Source organism: Hibiscus syriacus, unplaced genomic scaffold (genome assembly GCF_006381635.1).
Source record: "Hibiscus syriacus cultivar Baekdansim isolate YM2019G1 unplaced genomic scaffold, ASM638163v2 tig00110302_pilon, whole genome shotgun sequence".
In the NCBI taxonomy this organism is placed as follows: Eukaryota; Viridiplantae; Streptophyta; class Magnoliopsida; order Malvales; family Malvaceae; genus Hibiscus; species Hibiscus syriacus.
In genome coordinates this window covers 343,293-365,516 of record NW_024062671.1, presented here as the reverse complement: position 1 = coordinate 365,516, position 22,224 = coordinate 343,293, and the positions used below count along the sequence as shown (strand labels likewise).

General features: G+C 35.5%; 1 protein-coding gene and 2 pseudogenes across 1 annotated transcript in view; 2 read left to right on the top strand and 1 right to left on the bottom strand.

Annotated features, from left to right (window-relative positions):
- Positions 1–4,792: 4,792 nt before the first annotated feature.
- Positions 4,793–22,224, bottom strand: part of LOC120116680 (calcium-transporting ATPase 1, endoplasmic reticulum-type-like) — a 34,521-nt gene continuing 17,089 nt past the window's right edge. The window contains exons 10-11 of the mRNA XM_039137101.1: positions 5,449–5,461; positions 4,793–4,802 (exon numbers count right to left, since the gene is read on the bottom strand). The gene's annotated coding sequence lies outside the window, so the exon portion shown is untranslated. The remainder of the gene's footprint in view (positions 4,803–5,448; positions 5,462–22,224) is intronic.
- On the top strand, positions 10,772–13,047 carry LOC120116683 (annotated as a pseudogene).
- Positions 15,658–18,018, top strand: LOC120116682 (annotated as a pseudogene).

Genomic DNA, 22,224 nt, shown 5'->3' with positions numbered 1-22,224 from the left:
CTTCGTGCTTTGAAACTTGATGAGGTATTTGCTCCCTCTTCTTTGAACAATCTTCGATCAGCGGGTTCGCTTCCTTTTGCTTTCTGGGAGTATGGAACTCGAACAATCTTCTGCCAACAGGTTCGCTCCCTCTTTTTTTAGGGAGTAGGAACTCGAACAATCTTCTACCTACGAGTTCGCTCCCTCTTTCTTTCAGGGAGTATAGAACTCGAATAATCTTCTGCTAACGGGTTTGATCCCTTTTTCTTTCAGGGAGTATAGAACTCGAATAATCTTCTTCCTACGGGTTCGCCCCCTCTTTCTTTAGGGAGTATAGAACTCGAACATCTTCAACAATCGTGTCTGCTCCCTATTCCTTCAGAGAGTATAAGACTCGAACAATCTTCAACAATCGTGTCTGCTCCCTATTCCTTTAGAGAGTATAAGACTCGAACAATCTTCAACAATCGTATCTGCTCCCTATTCCTTCAGAGAGTATAAGACTCGAACAATCTTCAACAATCGTGTCTGCTCCCTATTCCTTCAGAGAGTATAAGACTCGAACAATCTTCAACAATCGTGTCTGCTCCCTATTTCTTCAGAGAGTATAAGACTCGAACAATCTTCAACAATCGTGTCTGCTCCCTATTTCTTCAGAGAGTATAAGACTCGAACAATCTTCAACAAGTGTGTCTACTCCCTATTCCTTAAGAGAGTATAAGACTCGAACAATCTTCAACAATCGTGTCTGCTCCTTATTCCTTCAGAGAGTATAAGACTCGAACAATCTTGATGCTTCAATCTCTTCAATCTTCAATTATTATTGGGAAACCTGTAAATATTTAAGTCATCATGCAATGTCATGATCCTATTTATGCCTAAAATGTATGCAAGTATGCAATTCAATACATTTTCTTCTTCAAAGGAACACCATCTCCTTTGATTTCAATCGAACTCAGTTTCGTCTCGGGCATAAAACATTTGACCAGTTCACCCCAGTTACAATCGCAATACTATAACCTTCGGCTTGATAGGACTTTGACTTCTTTCTTTCTTGAAACATGCCAGTATCCATGACCACTTCTTGATAAATGACAAACTCTTTGGTTCATCTATTAATGATTGTGATTTTTTATGAATTCTAAGGTTTTAGCTTCCCACAACCATAACAATACAAAATGATCTCATGTACCACAAGTTAAGCTATGCGTTTTAACTTTTTCAAAATTAGATGTTTGTAAAAGGGAAATTGAAAAGGAAAAATGTCTCTTTATTTATATAAATGCAAAGAATTTTTAGGCAACTACATGGAAAACTTTTGATTTGTAAAACAAAAGGATAGGTGTCCTCAAATATCAATAATGCAAATGCTTTTGAACTGGCATGCCGTTAGAATGACTCGAGTGTAGCTTATGTCAAAAGGATTTCCAAAATTGTGATGACGCCTAAGAGTGTGAAGCTTTTTCTGAATTCCCAAATCTCACATTATTGGATGCCCTAAACCAGTATTGAATCTCATGTGCATTCAATTTCTCCCCTGGTTGTTTCCATCGAGACTTATTAATCTTTGGTCTCAATCCTTATCACCCACTGTTATTGCTGATACCCATGTCAGGAGCTCTTTTCCACTTCAAAAAACAATTCAGAACCTCCACCATGCATGAATTCTGAATTTTAAAACTCAAGCCGCCTTTGCGGGTTTTCAACTTGAGACCTCCTTTGGTTTCAAGACGCCATTTTCGAGTTTTCATCTTGAACACTCATTTTATTCTTTTTTTCATTTTTTTTATTTTTTTCACTTTTTATTTTTTAATTTTTTTAATTTTTTTAATTTTATTTTTTTAATTTTTTCCTTTTTTAATTTTCCTCAAGCAAAATATTTCTTAACTGCGTCAGAATTTACTGGGTAGGGTAATTATGATCCATCCATCTTAGTTAAGATTAGAGCTCCTTTTTGGATGGGCAATATCCTCCTAAGCACCAGATCTCCTTCGTGGATTTCTCGAGGGAGAACTTTCTTATCGTGTTCTCATATTATAAAAGGCTTTCTTGACAACATATGGTCCTTCCCACTTGGGCATCCATTCCCTCGGAAATCTTTTTGGATGGGCAATATCCTCCTAAGCACCAGATCTCCTTCGTGGATTTCTCGAGGGAGAACTTTCTTATCGTGTTCTCATATTATCCGCTTCTGGTAACCTTTATAAGTCTCTGTCATTTTCTCTATAAGCCTCTTAATGTTCTTATTAGCCGCCTCCACTGCCACATTCATCTTTGGGCGATAAACAGTGGAATTATAATGCTTTATCTTGAATTGCTCACAGACAGAGTCAATCATCTTGTTGTTTAAGTTTAATGCATTGTCAGAAATAATCCTCTCCGGTAAGCCATATCTATAGATGATTTCCTTCTTTAAGAACTTACATATGTAGACTGGGTAAATTGGCATAGTAAGCTGCTTTTACCCATTTGGTGAAGTAATCTATTGCTACCAGAATGAAGAGATGTACATTTGATGCTTCGACAAAATTTGTCCAATAACATCCATGCCCCACATAGAAAACGGCCACGGAGCTATCATCACATCCAATGGATGAGGAGGGGTGTGCATTCTATCTTCATAAATCTGACACTTGTGATATTTTCAGGTATAATTGACGCAGTCAGTTTCCATAGTTGACCAATAATACCCAAATCTCATAATCTTTCTGGCCATTACATGCCCACTAGCATGGGTACCACATATTCCTTCATGTACTTCTTCAATAATCATTTTGGCTTCTTTAGTGTCTACACACCTTAATAAGACCTGATTAATGCTTTTCTTATATAGGGTTTCACCATCGAGCACATACCCTGTAGTCATTCTTCTAATGGTCCTTTTGTCATTTTCAGTCACTTGTTTAGGATAATTTTGATACCTTAAATATTGCAAGATATCATAGTACCAAGGTCTTCCATCTTCTTCTTCTTCAACGTTAAAGCAGTGGGTTGGATACTCATAAGCCTTCGTCTCAATAGACATCATATTTGCATGCTCGTTCATCTTAAAGGCTGCTGCCAGAGTAGCCAAAACATCCACCATTTGATTTTCTTCTCTGGGGAGGTAATTGAAAGTCACTTCTTCAAATTCTTCAATAAGTTCCAGGACTAATTTACGGTATTCCACCAGTTTGAAATTTTTGTTTCCCATTTTCCTCTGAGTTGGTAAATTACCAAAACTGAGTCCCCATATACCTTCAGCATTTTTACTTTGAGTTCAATAACCGCTCTAAGACCCATAACACAAGCCTTATACTCATCCATATTGTTTGTACAATCAAAATTAAGCCGATTGGTAAAAAGATAATGCTCTTCATCTGGTGAGACCAAGATTACCCCAATCTCATGCCCCAAGGCGTTTGAAGCACCATCAAAGTTCATCTTCCAGTATTTCCTAGTGGATGCGATTATTTCTTCCTCTAAGATAGCCATTAAATCCTCATCCGGAAAATCAAAGTTCAACTATTTATATTCTTCAGGCGCTCTACTTGCAATGAATTATGCTATGGAACTCCCCTTAACCGTCTTTTGGCTTAAATACTGTATATCAAATTTGGACAACAGAATTTGCCAACGGGCTAATCTTCCAGACAATGCAGGTACACCCATTAGATATTTCAAAGGGTCCAGTTTGGATATGAGCCAAGTAGTATGATACAACATATACTGCCTAAGCCTTCTGGTAGCCCATACTAAAGCGCAACACAGCTTTTCAATTGGTGAGTGTTTGGTTTCACATTCAGTGAACTTCTTACTGAGAAAATAGATAGCTCTCTACTTCTTCACAATTTGATCATATTGTCCCAATACACATCCCATTGAATTGTCATAAATTGACAAGTAAAGAATTAAAGGCTTGCCTGAGATGGGTGGTGCTAAGATCGGAGTATTCGACAAATATCTCTTTACTACCTCAAAAGCCTCTTAACAATCCTCACTCCATTCTCCTAAATTATTCTTTCGAAGAAGACGAAATATGGGATCACACTTCTCAGTCAGCTGTGAATGGATTTTACTTTGTCTGGATCTATTTCAATTCCTAAATTATTCTTTCGAGAACTTTGAAGCTCTACACCTAATCTGCCTCTCTGATTTCCCTCTCTAACGCTCAATCTCGAAGACCAAAGGAAGAGCACTGCCCAGACGATGAGGCCATGCACTTAAGGTAAAACGTCCCTCTTCTTTCTCTTGCTTTAACTCAAGCTTACCCTAAATTTCTAATTTTGACTGAGCTGCTATACCGTGCAATAAAGTCTAGACGAACCACACTTAAAATCTACTCCGATCGAAACCCAAAGCAACGAACCCATGTAAAAAAAACTTTCTCTCTACTCGTATTTCATCCTGAAACACACACACAAACACTGTTAAAGTAAAAAAAACAAATTAAAATAAGGAAATACCTTAATGTTTTTGTATTACTCTCAATAAAAAAGGGTAAAACCCGAATTACAATTTGTTTTCGGGTTCTTTTTTTTCCTCAATTCGATTATAATCACTGCTCCTCTCCTGTTTTTTTCTTTGCTTCTAATGGTCGATGGATATCATTTGTTTGCTCTCGAATTGATGGCTCCTCCAGTTCCTCCTCCCAATTTTCGCCTGTTCCTGCCCTTTTATATATTTTTCCACCGAATTCTCCTTGTCATCTTGCATGTTAATTTTCTCTGCATTTGGTAGTATAATGACATGTTTAGGTAGAAATCTCTAATTTTTTATGGATTAGGTTGCTTTTTGCTCAATTTTGGTGGATGATTGATTGACTTTTTCTTGATTGGTTCAATGTGGGATGACTTTGCTGTAGGTTTCCATGAAATGCTGAAGACTAAAGCATGGGTCTTGTTCGGTGAGTGACAGCAGCACGTGGGAACGCATGGGCTTGTTTTACAACCTACAAGAACATAAATGATATTAATAATAATACTAATAATTATAATATAATTGTTATAATAACATAAATATAATAATAATATAATAGTAATAATTATAATATAATATTTATAACCAGGACAAAAACTGGTGTCTACACCAATGTATTATTTTTCCTCTTCCTCTTCGATATACGAACCATCCAATTGCATCCGTTTTCACGATGGACACAGTGGCATAGATATTTTTCTTCGTAGAGCGGGCTTATAGCCATCATCGCTTCTTCTTTGCTTGAAAACTTCATGCCCAAAGATAACTCACCATTATTTATTGATGAGTAAAATCCATAGCCACCGAGATGAATATCCGGAAATTCTGACTCGTACATTACACCATAGTCAGCTTCATACATGTGTGCTGGAGGGTCAGTTTGTGCCACATTTGAGGGAACTTCATCTACATCATCGTAATCATCAGAATTGAATTGCGGTGATTCTGAGTGAATGAATAGTTCATTCTCATCACCATCCGTACCTGGCTCACGAAGCGGTTCCTCTGGAGGAGATAATGGTTTCTCCATGCTCTCCACATTTAGGTTGAAAAACCTACTACTTGCATGTCTTCCCCTTGAACTAGAAGGCATATCAACATTGAGATCGAAAAAGCTCGCAGTCGAATGCCTCCCCTAGAGCTTGAAGTCATCGTGTCAAATGGAAACTGCATAGATTGTTGCGTCGAGGGCATCTCCATATTAAGGTCAAAGAAATTGGCAGATGAATGTATTCCCCTTGAACTGGACGCGATGTTTCCATACGAATTGTTCGTGGACACACCTCGGTACAGATCTTAAGGAGTTGCTGATGAATGTCTCCCCATTGAAGTTGATGGGACGGCAACATTATGCATATTTCCCATTATGGTATTAAAATCATTACACATTACATTAGTCGTGCTGTCAACTTGATCAACTTGTTCGGCCAGCCCATAATGGGAGTTTAATGACAGACCCCGAACAGCACGCACTTCAACAAACTTTGCATACATCTCCCTATTGGCGTCTGAATAATTACTTTGAGAATCAACCATCATTTCAACATCATCATTGTTCGATAGTTCGAACGCTTTATAAGTTAATGGCAACAATGATGTTGGAAATCTGTACTGAAGCGACGACATTCTTCTAGTACTTCCAACATGAACCTTCCTTGAAATCTTCGTTATCAGCTCCTCAAGAGTTATGTTTCTCTTAAAAGATATTTTAACATAATGATTTGATACGAAAACAACGCCGGTTTCATCTTCCCGAATTTCTCCATCATAATAAACAATAGCTGAAATTCGCGCCATTCTTAGAGTTTGAAAGTGAGACAATGTTATATCTGCAAAAAAACCCTGAAACAAGCCTAATTAAATAAATAATATATGAATTAAAATATAACATAATAAAATAATTTAAATAATAATAAAAATTTAAATATATGAATTAAAATATAACACATAAACGTAAATTATTTAAATAATATAATTTTATATTATTAACATATCGGCAAAAATATTTCGACGTATGTAGGCCTGTAAACGAACCGAACGCACACGAACGAATGTATGTTCATGTTCGTTCATTTAATAAATAAACGAACATAAACGAACACGAACATAAACGAACAAAAATTTTTTGTTCATGTTCGTTTATTAAGGAATATAACTTGTTCATGTTCGTTCATTTAATAAATAAACGAACATAAACGAACACGACATAAACGAACACGAACATAAATGAACACGAACAAACGTTGGAGACCCTACATTCCATTGTTCTTTCATGAAAAATAGTCGACAATGCAAATCAACCAAATCTACAGTGATAAATAGCGTAAGAGCTTATTAGCAGTGATGAAATGTTTGAAGATATCAAATATTTCGATCGATCTTTTAAAGATTGTAAGGTATGGCTCATAAATATACCGGTAAAGAGGACAGGGGATGGAGCGGAGTGAGCGAAGCGAACGCAGCGAACATCAACTATCCTTACAAAGAAAGTCTCGTAGAGGGGGTTACGATTATGTGGGTTGTGGGTGCGGGGGCTGCGTCCCTGCGGTACGGTACAGGGTTAATTTTGGAATTATGTACCAGGGTTTTCTATTATAAATAGAGATGTAACCTAAACCTATTATCATTGAATAAAATTTTAGCGCCGCCTAGGCACCGAGGACGTAAGCACATTGCCGAACCTCGTTAAAATTCTTGTGTTCTTTCGTTTACTTTGCCCGATTTATCAACAAAGATATTAAATGATTCACACGGCTTTAATTTAACGCTATAACATTTATCTTAGTGTTCCATGATTACAAATGAACAGTCATTTTCCGCTATTACACTCTTTTTCAGAAATTGCATAGAAACCTTGTGTTTGTTTTTTGGCAAATTCTATATTTTTCTTTTTACTGATGCTCATATACTTCCGATTTTTACCTTTATCTTCCCATCTATTTCTAGAAAGAAGTATTATGTTTTCTTGAGTTTTAGATGTGAAGATACCCACAATAACTTTACATATCAACTATTAAGTCAAATAAAATAGAGAAAGAGATGAAAACAGACCTGTAAAACTTCATATTTCACTATAATATAACTTGTTTTGAATCTTTCAGAGATCGTCTCCACTCTCAAGTGAACAATAAGGTTTGGTAAAAAAAAGAGGGGGGAAATGAATATAAGTGCGAGGTGCCTCACAGGTTAACATATTGGATTTAATCTCCAAATAAAATTGGGTTAATTATGGAGTTGGTCATCAGAATATTAGATTAATATTTTTAAGATACTTACAAATTGGTCACCAAAATTGATTTAAGAAGATTGTGTTAAACATAAAAGAATGAACATAAACGAACATAATCGAACGAACATAAACGAACATAACCAAACGAACATAACTGAACGTTCACGAACGTAAATGAACGAACGAGACCTATGTTCATGTTTGTTCATTTAATTAAACGAACAAAAAATCTTGTTCATGTTCGTTCATTTAATAAATAAACGCACATAAACGAACTTCTCGCCGCACGGTTCATGAACGGTTCGTTGAACGTTCAGTTCATTTACAGGCCTAGACGTATGCTCCCGCTTTCCAATTTTACAACCACAAAAATTAATTGAAAACAATTAGTACAATTTTTTTTCAATAATCATATATAATTATAAAAAAATTATAAAAAAAAATACCTTATAACGAAAGATCGAACGAACTTCTGAATCAAATATAAAAGGATTGTCGGGTGTTTTTTTACTGGTTGAGAGGATTATTTTATTAGTTTCTCAGTTGAGAGAGAGTTGTGAGAGAGTTTACGGGGGAGAGTGATATTTATAGCTGAGAGGAGATGTTTTAAACCCGAGAAGTGAATGCAATTATGCAAGGTGCAGCCCATGCACCGCGCCATTATGAGGCATGTCATAGTTGCATGAAGGCGCGGTGCATGCCCAACGTGTCACCATGTCAGCATAAGACGCGGTGCATGGGCCGCGCCTTACACCACATGGCGCCAGATCAGCGCAAGGCGCGGTGTATGGGCCGCGCCTTCCTACAAAGGGTATTAGATCGGTAAATAAAGATGAAAGGGTGTCTGACATATAAATAAAGTTCGTCATGGTGATTTTTCGGAAAAATCGCCATTATATAAACTATTACAATTTTATACTTTTTTATGCAATTATCAAATTACATAAAATATTAACCAGTTATACAAACATTACTTGATCATATAAAATATTGGTTTTCACCGAGGGTTAGTTGCTTGCTTATATTGTCCCCGAATCGATGCATGATTTTTAACTTTTGGATAAATTATTTAAATGATCATTAATGTTTGAATAAGTTTTTTTCTCATTATTTTTTTAAAGTAACAATTTAGTTAATAATGTTATCGATTTATAACAAATCAATCACTCGATATTAACTATCATTATTAAAAATAATAAAATATTGATGTGACATATTAAACAAATTAATATAGTAATTGTTCGCTTCCCTGCAAATTATATTTGATAATGGTGTTTCACTTAGCTAGAAACTATTCCATTTCTTGCAAATTATTTTCTTCTCCCCATAATCCGAGTTCAGGTAAGAAAAGATCTCAGGGTGAACATGGGACCAAGGATGGGTGTATTTAGCTTGAACCCGCCTTTGACAATAGTTTTCGACCCATTCGGTAACTCATCCATGCACTCATATGGCTGGTCCGGCTCAAGCTCATGAATTTTCTGAGAAATTTAGTTGAACCGAGCTACCCCTTTGTGGTTTTTCATAAGCAACCACGTCAAGCGCTGATCAATATAAAAGGGAGTCAAACGGTGGATTAATGTGGTTGTATTGCGTGGTCAAATGACACCACATCAATCGGTTAAATGAGTCACATTAGTATTTTATTATCTTAAGAAAGTTATTAACAACAAGTACTAATTTATTATAAATCGATAAAATCAATGATCAAATCGTTACTTTTAAAGATGTCCCTATTTGAACATTGTTGAACCTATATTATATACATAAGTATGTGTTGGGACAATGTAGGGATAAGGTCCAATGTCAAACCAGGCCAAAGGCCCATCTTCATGTGAGGACCAGCTTATACTCATTTCAAATTGGATGATGTTTGGTCACAAAATGTTATGCTATACAGCCTATACTCAAGAATGTTTGGTGTTAATATCTCCACGTAAATCCCAATATGTCATTTTTATTCTACCCTTGATAAACAATGGTGTTGAAAATGACTTGAGTTTCAACTACTTTTTCTAAGCCATTAAAATTGTAAAGGCATACTTGAAGCTTGCACGAGACCTTACCCTTTTGGGAAAAAGAGAGAATAAGCTTGCACGAGACCTTACCCTTTTGGGAAAAAGAGAGAATGGTTGGAAAAAAAGTCTAATTCTGTCTCGCTCTACAATTAAACAATTTGGTATCACATTCCCTATATTTGAATCAAGCTAATTAATCTTCACTTTACATGTATCCCTTTAAATACAAGTTTAATTTTTGCTGTTATTAAGGGATCTGGTTTTGCTTGGAGAACAGTTGCTTCAATGGGGGTTCCCTCCTTGTTGCTCCATGACCTGTTTTTCATTCAAAAGGAATAAAAGAGAGCATGCAATCTAACTCTGAAATGACTGCTTGATGTAAACCCTCAAATTTGCTTTACCACAAAGCATATCGGCTGAAACTTTGAGATTGCTACCTGTGGATAATGTGGATCCACGATTTAGGCTTTCAATCAATCATGTTTTTTTTACCATAACTTCTTCATGTAATCCATAGCAGTGAGTCCAAAACACAGGTTTAAATGAGAATTCCAATATTTGCCGCATCTTTTGGTTTGATATAGTTACTTTGTCCAAATATTGAAATTCAGAAGCCGTTCAACTTTTTTGCATTCTAAAAACTTTGCTTTGATTAGCCTCTTTTTACCACTGGTAGATGGTCGGTAAATGTCAGTGTCAGGTTTGAGGATAACGATATCAAATGTATAAAAAAAATCATGTAGACAATTTGAGAATCTACGAGAGTTAGTGGATTAGGTACAGTGTGGGATTTTACTATTAACGTAGACATAAGCTCAAAATCACGTTCATTATAACAAATAGAATAATATTCATGCAGTCGACAGTACTTTGTTACCATATAAATCTTTGACTTATCTTTGACAGTACTCTCAAGTTGTTCTAACTACTGGCTGTGGATCACACTGATGTATACATTGAAGCTAGGCATTGTTTTAATTGATATAGTTTCTATAACCTAATAAACAAGTACACGCCAAACATCCTCTTCCTACTCTATATATATACTCTTTTGTATGCTTCAATGAATACATACTCGAGTAGTTGTTCAAAGTTCACTTCACCCGAAAAGGAAGAAAAAACAGCCAATAAAAATGAGAGTTTCTCTTCTTTCATCATCACCAACATTTCTGGTTTTCTTCTCATTTTCCACTTTCTGTCTACTTGCCGACCCTGTACTAGGGATCACCAGGCACTACAAGTTTGATGTATGTATTATTTTGGCATGATGAGCAGTCAAATATTTGTTTGATAAAGGCTTCTAAATTTGGTGTACCTTAACAATTTTGTAGGTCAAGTTGCATAACGTGACGCATCTGTGTCATACAAAGAGCATTGTCTCAGTGAATGGACAATTTCCAGGGCCTCGCATTGTAAGAAGGGAGGGCAATCAGCTTCTAATAAAAGTGGTCAACCATATGCCCAACAATATTTCTATCTACTGGTATTGATATTTACTTTTTGAAAATGTCATTCTGCAGATATTACAAGATAAATAAATGGTCTCATATGCCTAACGAGGAAAGGTCTAAATTGCAAGTTAATATGATGTTTTTCCCCTCAAAACAGGCATGGCATTCGACAGCTTCGAAGTGGGTGGGCAGATGGGCCATCATAGTGACTCAGTTTCCAATCCAAACCGGTCAAAGCTACGTTTACAATTTCACCATTGTAGGCCAAAGAGGGACTCTCTGGCATTCCCATATATCATGGCTAAGAGCCACTCTTTATGGTCCCATTGTCATTCTACCCAAGCGTGGCGTTCCTTACCCTTTTGCCAAGCCTTACAAGGAAGTTCCCATTATTTTCGGTAATAAAATCATCCATGAACTATACCAATTAAGATTATGAGGCTGGGTAAATTGAACCCCTTTATGATGAATTGCAGGAGAATGGTTCAATGCAGATCCTGAAGTTGTTATTAGCCAGGCACTCCAGACTGGTGGAGGCCCCAATGTCTCTGATGCTTATACCATCAATGGTCTCCCTGGACCTCTTTATAACTGTTCTGCCAAATGTATAAAATAGTTAAAATATTTTATTAAACTAAATATATTGTAGAGATCTATGGGATTAACTTATGGTACTAATAATTTTAACAGATGCATTCAAGCTGAAGGTGAAGTCCGGCAAGACTTACCTTTTGCGTTTAATCAATGCTCATTGAACGATGAGCTCTTGTTCAGCATACCAAATCACACACTCTCTGTTGTTGATGTTGATTCCATTTATGTTAAACCCTTTGAGACCAAAACACTTCTCATCACCCCTGGTCAAACCACAAATGTTATCCTTAAGACCAAACCAAAATATCCAAATGACACATTCTTCATGACTGCTAGACCATATGTAACAAGCCAAGGAACATTCGATAATTCAACAGTTGCCGGTATCTTAGAATATGAGTCACCTCCCAGTAGCCTGCATTCAAGCATTTCAATTAAAAAGCTCCCCTTGTTTAAACCTATTCTACCTGCTTTAAATGACACTTCATTTGCCACAAATTTTGCGCATAAACTCCGTATCCTGGGTAGTGCACAATATCCTGCAAATGTGCCCCAGAAGGTGGATAAGCATTTTTTCTTCACAGTTGGTCTTGGAACCAGCCCATGCCAGCATAACCAAACCTGCCAAGGTCCTAATGGCACCCAGTTTTCTGCTTCAGTCAATAATGTATCGTTTGCAATGCCAACTACAGCACTACTCCAGGCTCATTTCTTCGGACAATCTAACGGAGTTTACACCCTGGATTTTCCTAGCAGTCCTATAATTCCGTTTAACTATACAGTCACACCACCAAAAAAATACTATGGTATGCAACGGAACAAAGGTAGTAGTGCTTCCTTTTAACACATCGGTGGAGCTAGTTATGCAGGACACAAGCATTCTTGGAGCGGAAAGCCACCCTCTTCATCTACACGGATTCAACTTCTTTGTTGTGGGGCAGGGTTTTGGCAACTTTAATCCAAGGAACCAGAAAAGTTCAACCTGATTGACCCTGTTGAAAGGAACACTGTTGGTGTGCCATCAGGGGGTTGGGTTGCAATTCGTCTTCTAGCAGACAATCCAGGTAAGTTACATGTTGAACATCGTTAAGATGCATCGGATGCTTGCTTTGAGTTGATGATGATTGCAAATGACAACAAGAACTGCATTGGTGCAGGGGTATGGTTCATGCATTGCCATCTAGAAGTGCACACCAGCTGGGGCTTGAAGATGGCTTGGATTGTATTGGATGGTGAACTTTCCAATCAGAAACTTCTGCCTCCGCCAGCAGATTTTCCTAAATGTTGATCAATATGACTCACTTCTTTGAGTCCATGTTGATTTGGCCTTTTATTATTATTATTATTATTACAACCATTTTGAATTATTGACCCTTTTTCCTTCTACTTCTTCCTTCTTCTTTTTCAAAATCTGTGGAGTTGAGAAATAATAGATAAATTTAATTTGTAACAAAATTTGCAAATGTCAGTAAAAATGGTCTGAATAATAGATTGACATCATTTTGTTCATTCAATCTTAGCCTATGAATCATGTGTACGATTTGCAACTCCATCATAGTATGTTTACCGACTTCCATTTTGCATTACAACATTTCCTGTAAAAGTCTTAACCTTCCATTCCAGTTAAAATGCATGGTTGCCAACAAACAATACAAATGTTTTAAAGTGCTATAAAATAGGCTTCTGAAACGCTGGTTCCTGGGTATAAGGGTTGAGTTTCAGCCTGGAGCGTGTCACTGCAGTATTTCCTTTGTTTTTATGTACTTGTGAAGTCATTCATGAATAAAATCACTGTATAAAAATAATTCTAAAATGTTTTAATCTTACACAACCAACGGATAATCATCAGCAGAAGCAATAATAATTAAGTGGTCTTTGTATCATACTATCTATTTTGTTCTTATATTGTCCCCGAATCGATGTACGGCTTTTATGTTTTGAGTTCAGAAAACGAGGGTGGGCAGCTTGTAATGAACGAAAGAAGCAACGAAACGCTAGGAAATGCTTTGTTTCTTTATCTTATTAAGGATGTGTTTAAGAAGTTGTCAAATAATCAAATTTGAACGTAATTTAATTATACATATCTGACATGCTTAGATAACTATAATAATCAATTGACACTCAAAATGTAAGTAAGCTTTTTAATTCTTCTAGAGAAGATAAAATTAGAACAACTACACTCGTACCTCGTCGCATTAATTTTCAAACATTTTTATTTATCTTTTAATTAATGTCTCTAACGTAATTACACTTTGGATAATCATTTATTTATATGTATTATATTTGATTTTTTTTATTAAATTAATGGCATTGGTTAATTAGATATCAGTTCAATTAGAAAAAGATAAGACTATTCTTCATTTAAAGAATAATTAGATTTATTATAAAAGCGATTTTGTCTTTTTCTAAGACAACTTAATATGATTCTCTAAGATTTAAACTATGATTAAAGAATCCATATACAATTTTCTTTCCTCTCGCTTCCAATAATTATTATTGAATAAATTTTTAAAAATATCTTTTTTCATCCCTATTATGAATATTGTAATTATAAGACCGTAATTATTAAGTAATATTTAAATTTATTATAATTATTATGTGATGCCCAAAACCATAAAAATAATATTTTTGAGAGAATAAATTCAATATCAGTAAAAAAAAAGAATCATTACACACAAGGACATTGCAAACAAGAAGTTAGCATTGATTTATTTTCAACTCAAAGCCCACTTATCCCCTTGAGAAGAAATTTCAAAGAAAAGACAGATTTAAACTGCAATACCATCACATTCTATAATCTAAACAAAAACAAAACAGCCTGCAACACTCGAGAATGTTTGGTATTAATATCTGCACGTAAATGCCAAAATGCCATTATGATCCTTGATAAACAATACTGGAGAACAAGACTTTCAACTACCTTCTTTTTTAAGACATAAAATTGTAAAGGCGTGCTTGAAGCTTTCATGAGACATTGCTTTTAATATCTGCCTTTTTGTGGGGAAAAGAGAGAGTGGTTGGAATGTAAAAAGTCCAATTCTGTCACACTCTACAATGAAACAATTTGGTATCAGATTCTCTATATTTGAATCAAGCTAATTAATCTTCGCTTTACATATATCCCTTTAAATACATGATTCATTTTTGCAGTTATTAAGGCATCTGGTTTTGCTTGTAGAACAGTTGCTTCAATGGGGGTGCCCTCCTTGTTGATCCATGACCTGTTTGTTCATTAAAATGGAAAAAAAAGAAGAGCATGCCATCTAACTCTGAAATGACTGCTTGATGTAAACCCTCAAATTTGCTTAACCACAAAGCATTCGGTTGGGACTTTGAGAATGCTAATTGCGGATAATGTCGGTCCACCATTTAAGCTTTCTGTCAATCATTTTTTTTACCATAACTTCTTCATGTTAAAACTCGGTTGAGACTTTTTGTTTGATATATAATCAGTTTGTCCAAATATCTGAATTCAGAAGTGTCCTTTTTTTACTACTGGTATATGCTAGGTAAATGTGGGTGTCTTGTTTAGGGCCAATGATAATACTATCAAATATTACAGTGTCTCTTCTTTGGCTCCAAGTTTCACCCATGTAGACGATTTAGGATTTTACTATTAACGTAGAGGTTAGCTCAAAATCACACCCAATATGGGAAATACCTTGAAATTCATGTAGTCAGTAGTCTAGAATTCTTTGTCAACATAAAAGCTTTGACTTATCTTTGACAGCACTCTAAAGTTGTTCTAACAACTAGTTCTGAATTATGCTGATTTCTACATTTAAGCGATGTGTTTCTAGACTATTAAAATGATAAAAGTAGCAATTACAATTACTACTTGAAGCTGTGATAGTTTTCGTCACCTAATCAACAAAAGTTCACCCCAAACACCCTTTTCCTTTACTATATATATACACACACACTTTTGAATGCTTCAATGAATACATACTCAAGTAGGAGTTCAAAAGTTCACCCGAAAAGGAAGAGAAATCAGCCAATAAAATTGGGAGTTTCTCTTCTTTCATCATCGCCGGCATTTCTGGTTTTCTTCTCATTTTCCACTTTCTGTCTACTAGCTGATCCTGTACTTGGGATCACCCGGCACTACAAGTTTGATGTGCATATTAACTTAACATGATTCAATCAAATATTAGTTTGGTTATTACTTCTAAATTGGTGCACCTTAAACATTTTGTAGGTCAAGTTGCATAACGTGACACGTTTGTGCCATACAAAGAGCATTGTCTCGGTGAATGGACAATTTCCAGGGCCTCGCATTATAGCAAGGGAGGGCGATCAGCTTCTAATAAAAGTGGTCAACCATGTGCCCAACAATATTTCTATCCACTGGTATTGAAGTTTACTTATTGAAAATGACATTCTGCAGATATTACAAGATGACTAAATGATCTCATATGCTTAACGAGGGTAGTTTCGAATTGCAAGTTAATATGATGTTTTTTTCCCCTTTCTCAAAACAGGCATGGCATTCGACAGCTTCGAAGTGGGTGGGCAGATTGGCCAGCATATGTAACTCAGTGTCCAATCCAAACCGGTCAAAGCTACGTTTACAATTTCACCATTGTAGGCCAAAGAGGGACTTTCTTCTAGCATGCCCATATATCATGGCTAAGAGCCACTCTTTATGGTCCCATTGTCATTCTACCCAAGCGTGGCGTTCCTTACCCTTTTGCCAAGCCTTACAAGGAAGTTCCCATTATTTTCGGTAAGAAAATCATCCATGAACTATACTAATTAAGATTATGAGGCTGGGTAAATTGAACCCCTTTATGATGAATTGCAGGAGAGTGGTTCAATGCAGATCCTGAAGCTGTTATTAGCCAGGCACTCCAGACTGGTGGAGGCCCCAATGTCTCTGATGCTTATACCATCAATGATCTCCCCGGACCTCTTTATAACTGTTCTGCCAAAGGTATAAAATAGCTAAAATATTGTATTAAACTAAATATATTGTAGAGATCTATGGGATTAACTTATGGTACTAATAATTTTAACAGATACATTCAAGCTGAAGGTGAAGTCCGGCAAGACTTACCTTTTGCGTTTAATCAATGCTGCATTGAACGATGAGCTCTTCTTCAGCATAGCAAATCACACACTCACTGTTGTTGATGTTGATGCCATTTATGTTAAACCCTTTTGAGACCAAAACACTTCTCACCCCTGGTCAAACCACAAATATTATCCTTAAGACCAAACCAAAATATCCAAATGCCACATTCTTCATGACTGCTAGACCATATGTAACAGGCCAAGGAACATTTGATAATTCAACAGTTGCCGGTATCTTAGAATATGAGTCACCTCCCTGTAGCCTGCATTCAAGCATTTCAATTAAAAAGCTCCCCTTGTTTAAACCGATTCTACCTGCTTTAAATGACACTTCATTTGCCACAAAATTTTGCGCATAAACTCCATAGCCTGGGCAATGCACAATATCCTGCGAACGTGCCTCAGAAGGTGGATAAGCATTTTTTCTTCACGGTTGGTCTTGGAACCAGCCCATGCCAGCATAACCAAACCTGCCAAGGTCCTAATGGCACCAAGTTTGCCGCTTCAGTCAAGAATGTATCGTTTGCAATGCCGACTACAGAAATACTCCATGCTCATTCCTTCGGCCAATCTAACGGAGTTTACACCCCGGATTTTCCTAGCAGTCCTAAAATTCCGTTTAACTATACAGGCACACCGCCTAACAATACTATTGTAAGCAACGGAACAAAGGTAGTAGTGCTCCCTTTTAACACTTCAGTGGAGCTAGTTATGCAGGACACAAGCATTCTTGGAGCGGAAAGCCACCCTCTTCATCTACATGGATTCAACTTCTTTGTTGTGGGGCAGGGTTTTGGCAACTTTGATCCAAATAGGGACCCTGCAAAGTTCAACCTGATTGACCCTGTTGAAAGGAACACTGTTGGTGTACCATCAGGGGGTTGGGTTGCAATTCGTTTTCTAGCAGACAATCCAGTTAAGTTACATGTTGAACATTTTTAAGATGCATTGAATGCTTGCTTTGAGTTGACAATGATTGCAAATGACAACAAGAACCGCATTGTTGCAGGGGTATGGTTCATGCATTGCCATCTAGAAGTGCACACCAGCTGGGGCTTGAAGATGGCTTGGATTGTCTTGGATGGTGAACTTCCCGATCAGAAACTTCGGCCTCCACCAGCAGATCTTCCTAAATGTTGATCAATATGACTCACTTCTTTGAGTCCATTTTGATGATAAACCTGCCTGGACCTTTTTCTATTTCGTTTCAGAATTTTTTGTTGTTTATTTCAACCATTTTGGTTTGCTGACCCTTTTATTTTTCTTATGAGGTTGGCCTATCAATGGTCAAAATCTCTTTCCTTGATGAATGTATTTTGTAACAACATCTGCAAATTACAATAAAAGCGGTCGGAATAATATATCGATATCCTTTATTCCTTTTGTTCATTCTATCTTTAGCATCTGAAGTATATGTCTACAATTTGCAACTTCTTCATATTATATTTATTGGATTCTTTTTAAAAAAAAATCATTACGATACCATCTTTTCTATAATCATTTTTTGATAATTTTATATATTATGACATGTTATGAAAAAAAAAATACATTACTATAGATTTTGTCAATATATTGTTATAGTTTGCAAATTGCAAAGTTGTATGTATATGGGCCTAGAAATTCAGGTCTAACCGCACAGGTGCGAAGGCGAACGTCGGCTAGTTTCAGTAGAGATGGTGGGCAAGGTTTGGGCCCAGATGACCGGCTTTTCTGAAGCCCGCAATCAGCAAAAGAAGCAACAAAAGCTGACGAATGATTTGTCTCTCTTATTAGGAACATTGAAGCTAACTATCAAACTCCAAATTCTACAGCCAACTAAAACAAGAAAGTCAATCTTGTGGTTGAAACTAGCTTTAGGGTAAACTTTTTCAGTTTCAACGACGTTCCATGATTAGAAACCTAACCAACTAAAACAAGGGTGAGCTGATGAAGTTGACTATATTATGGCCTCCGCTACGGATGAATAAGAAGTTGTATTAATCTTTTCCCCGACTTTGCATGAAAATAAATACGCACGACAATGACTATAATGCCTGCTGAATCTTATCTAAAAAGGGCTACATATCTGGCACTTGTTTCTCCATTGGTCAGCCAACAAAGTTTGATTGATGATGTTATTGGGAAATGACCCTTTGATATGAATGATGTAGTGACTGTTGGTGAGTTTTGAACGGTAAGATCAAAGTTGGTTTTTTTGTTTTCATTTGAATTATGTGGGGATTGAAGAAGTTTCAGAGTGAAAGAACTAAACCGGCAAACTTTTCAGTTTAGATGATTTGAAACTCACTTTCCTCATATTAATGCTTTTTATTAAACTTTTACCTTCCTTTTGTTGTTGAAAATCAAACCACACGACTAGCTAAGAACTGACATATTGGTTAGGTCTGTGTCTATCGGTAGATTTTTTTTCTGGTTAATCATAAAAACACAAGCACTCTCTGGCTAAATTATCCCACGCCCTACTTTTTTGGCTTTCCTAAAAGTTTTGACAAGTGCAACAAAAATGACATCTTCCTACTTTGAAACACAAATATCAGCTCCACCTTCCCCAAATTTTGCCTCTTTAAACAAGATATATCAATTTTTTTAATGAATTTTACCCGAAATAAATCTTACACCAACATCAAAAAATCGTGGAGTTGGATAAAAGAAGAGAGAGAGAAAAAAATATATACATCTATTATACCGAGACACGGATCATCATGTTGGCATCAACAGAAAGTGTTTTATATTGTGTAATAACCACAGAAATCGTTATTTCCCCAATGGATATGTACAGGGTTCCCCTTTGTCGTCGGATCTTTGTTGTTGACCAAACGACGATCGAAACGCCGAGCCGTCTTTATTTACATGGTAGCTCCATTACGTTGCATAAAAGTAGTCAGAAGGGCTATCAATTCCCCAGCGACTGATGTTCTTCTTATGGAGCTACTACTCTGAGAATATGATACTAGATCCACTATTGGGTCCCTCGTTTCTTTCATTGTGATTCATTTAGGTTCTTAACTCATTTTTATGAATACATCATTTAAGTTAAGAGACGAATTTTTAAAATTTTAGAGATATAAAAAATATAATTAACTTATAATAATTTGAAATCTTGAGTAGGATTACTGCCTCGTACTCTCCTCCTCTGCGGATCCATCCTTTCAAAGATTTTATATTTTAAATGTTTTGACAGCCTCTCGTCACTTATAGAATTCACGTTCCTTAATCGGTCCACTTGCTTTGTTCTGTGCGATTTGAAGCTCATCGACACCATAGTTTTATTAATTAATTTCATTTTGAAAGCCAAGTCAGCCTGGTTGATGATATATCATAATTAATTAATTGTAATAATTTATCCACAAAATCATAATTACCATAATAAATATATGAAAATATATAGTAATAAAGAACACCTGGGTAGCCTATTAGAAATAATTAACAAGATTTCTAACTATATGCTTGTCACATGGGTTTTGCCTTGTAAAATACTTTTAAATCCATTTCTCTTCAAGTGGTGTGGGGTATACCCTTTTCATTTTATTTATTTTCTTTAGGTCCATTTCTCTTCAAGTTAGGCATCATATTTCATATTTTTAGAGGTATTTTTATCTCTTTTATTATTGTTGCTGCCGCTATTGTCGTATGATTTATGTTTGTTTTATAATTTATATTTAGGGTTTATAGTTACTCTTTTTAGTAATATTGTAGATCTATCCTTAATAATGTAAAAAAAATGGCTGTCCCTTTTTTCCCATATGTATGGGGTAAGGGGGAGGTAAGATAGTAGGCTGCCCCCAACACCAGGTTGAGAGCAGCTTCCGTAGGAGACCTCCAAATTATGAAATGCCCTCCGTGGGACTTGATCCCACGACCTCAAGGTTTAGAACCTTGTGCTCTACCAACTGAGCTGGATGCTCTACCAAATTATGTAATACTCCATATATTACTTTTATATATACAATATTTGTTCATATAATTTTACATGTTAGTGTTTGATTAAATTTTGTTATATATGTGATTTTTTTATTCAGATCACCCATCGACAGTTGAAAATTATTTAATAACCAACAATCAGTTAGTCTAGGAGATGAGACACTAGATTCTTTAAGCAAGGTTAGAGGTTCGAATCCTGATGTTTGCGAATGGAACAAATTGGGTTGAAAGGGTCACCCTTACCTCTGCAGTATCCGATCCCGATTAGTCGATCAATAGATCGAATACCAGTGGTTATACCCAAAAAATTATTTAAGAAAAAATAAAACATTAAAGTTGAGATTGAAAAAGAATTAAGGATCAATTTAGAAAATTTTAAACTTTGAGCATTTTTTTACTATATATCATATTTTAATGGTTTGGATGTTATGATCACTTTAATGGGTGACTATACATTAAACTATAAACTCTATAGCTATAGGGTTTGTAATAAAGTATTCAAGTGTAATGATTTCTTGTCTATTTAGGGTGATAGGTAAGCATCTTAAAGCCTTAAGATAATCATCCAAAACGAGGAAATTTTTTATTTCACTTATTTTTTTTAGGCAAAAATTTGAGTAATGCAACTGAAAAATTTTCTTCATTAGTATAATCTAATAATTATTTGTTTTAAGTAGAGTGGTTATTATAGTGGCCACCATAGGTTTATAAGAACATACGGCGACTTCCATAGGTCTACAGGAGCACACGGCGACTTATGAAACATTTGACGATCTATAGAGCTGCAACAACGAGGGAAGAGAGAAGAGTTGTTGAAACAGAGAAAGCTTTGTCGCTATGAGCATTTAGCGACCAATGAGATCACTGTAGTAAACACCCCAGTTCAAAAATAATTTAATTAGAACCCTATAGGGAAAAAAAATTCCAACGTCCTACATGGCGAGGAAGCCTATTTTTTACTCTTTTTATTGATAATATAAATAACATAAATACAAAAGAAACAGATATTAACATAAAATAATTATAATAAAATATAATTATTAGTACAATAATTATATTTTTAAATAAGAATACAAATAATTATAATTTTCTGTACATGTTCAATTAACAAGGTGTGATTGCGCACATTATTAATTAAGGCGAATACAAAAATAAAAGTATTATAATTAATCAATTATGTATGTAATCATTTTAATTCTCATATTTTCAAAACAAAATCTTAAAAAATATAACTAAAATATTTCAACTAAATTCAATTCAACAAAGTCACCGATTACAATAATTATTCAAATACGGCAAACGTGAAAATACAAACAATCACACTAAAATATAATAACTATTTCAATTTAGAAGATCAATGAGTAATCTCTCTTAATTAACAAAATAAAAAAAATTAATAATTAAAAAATATTATTCTTTGAAAATTCTGAATTTAAACAACTTCGTAAGAGAGTGTGCATAAAAAAGAGTAGAAAACTATAATAATTAATTAGAGTTTAGA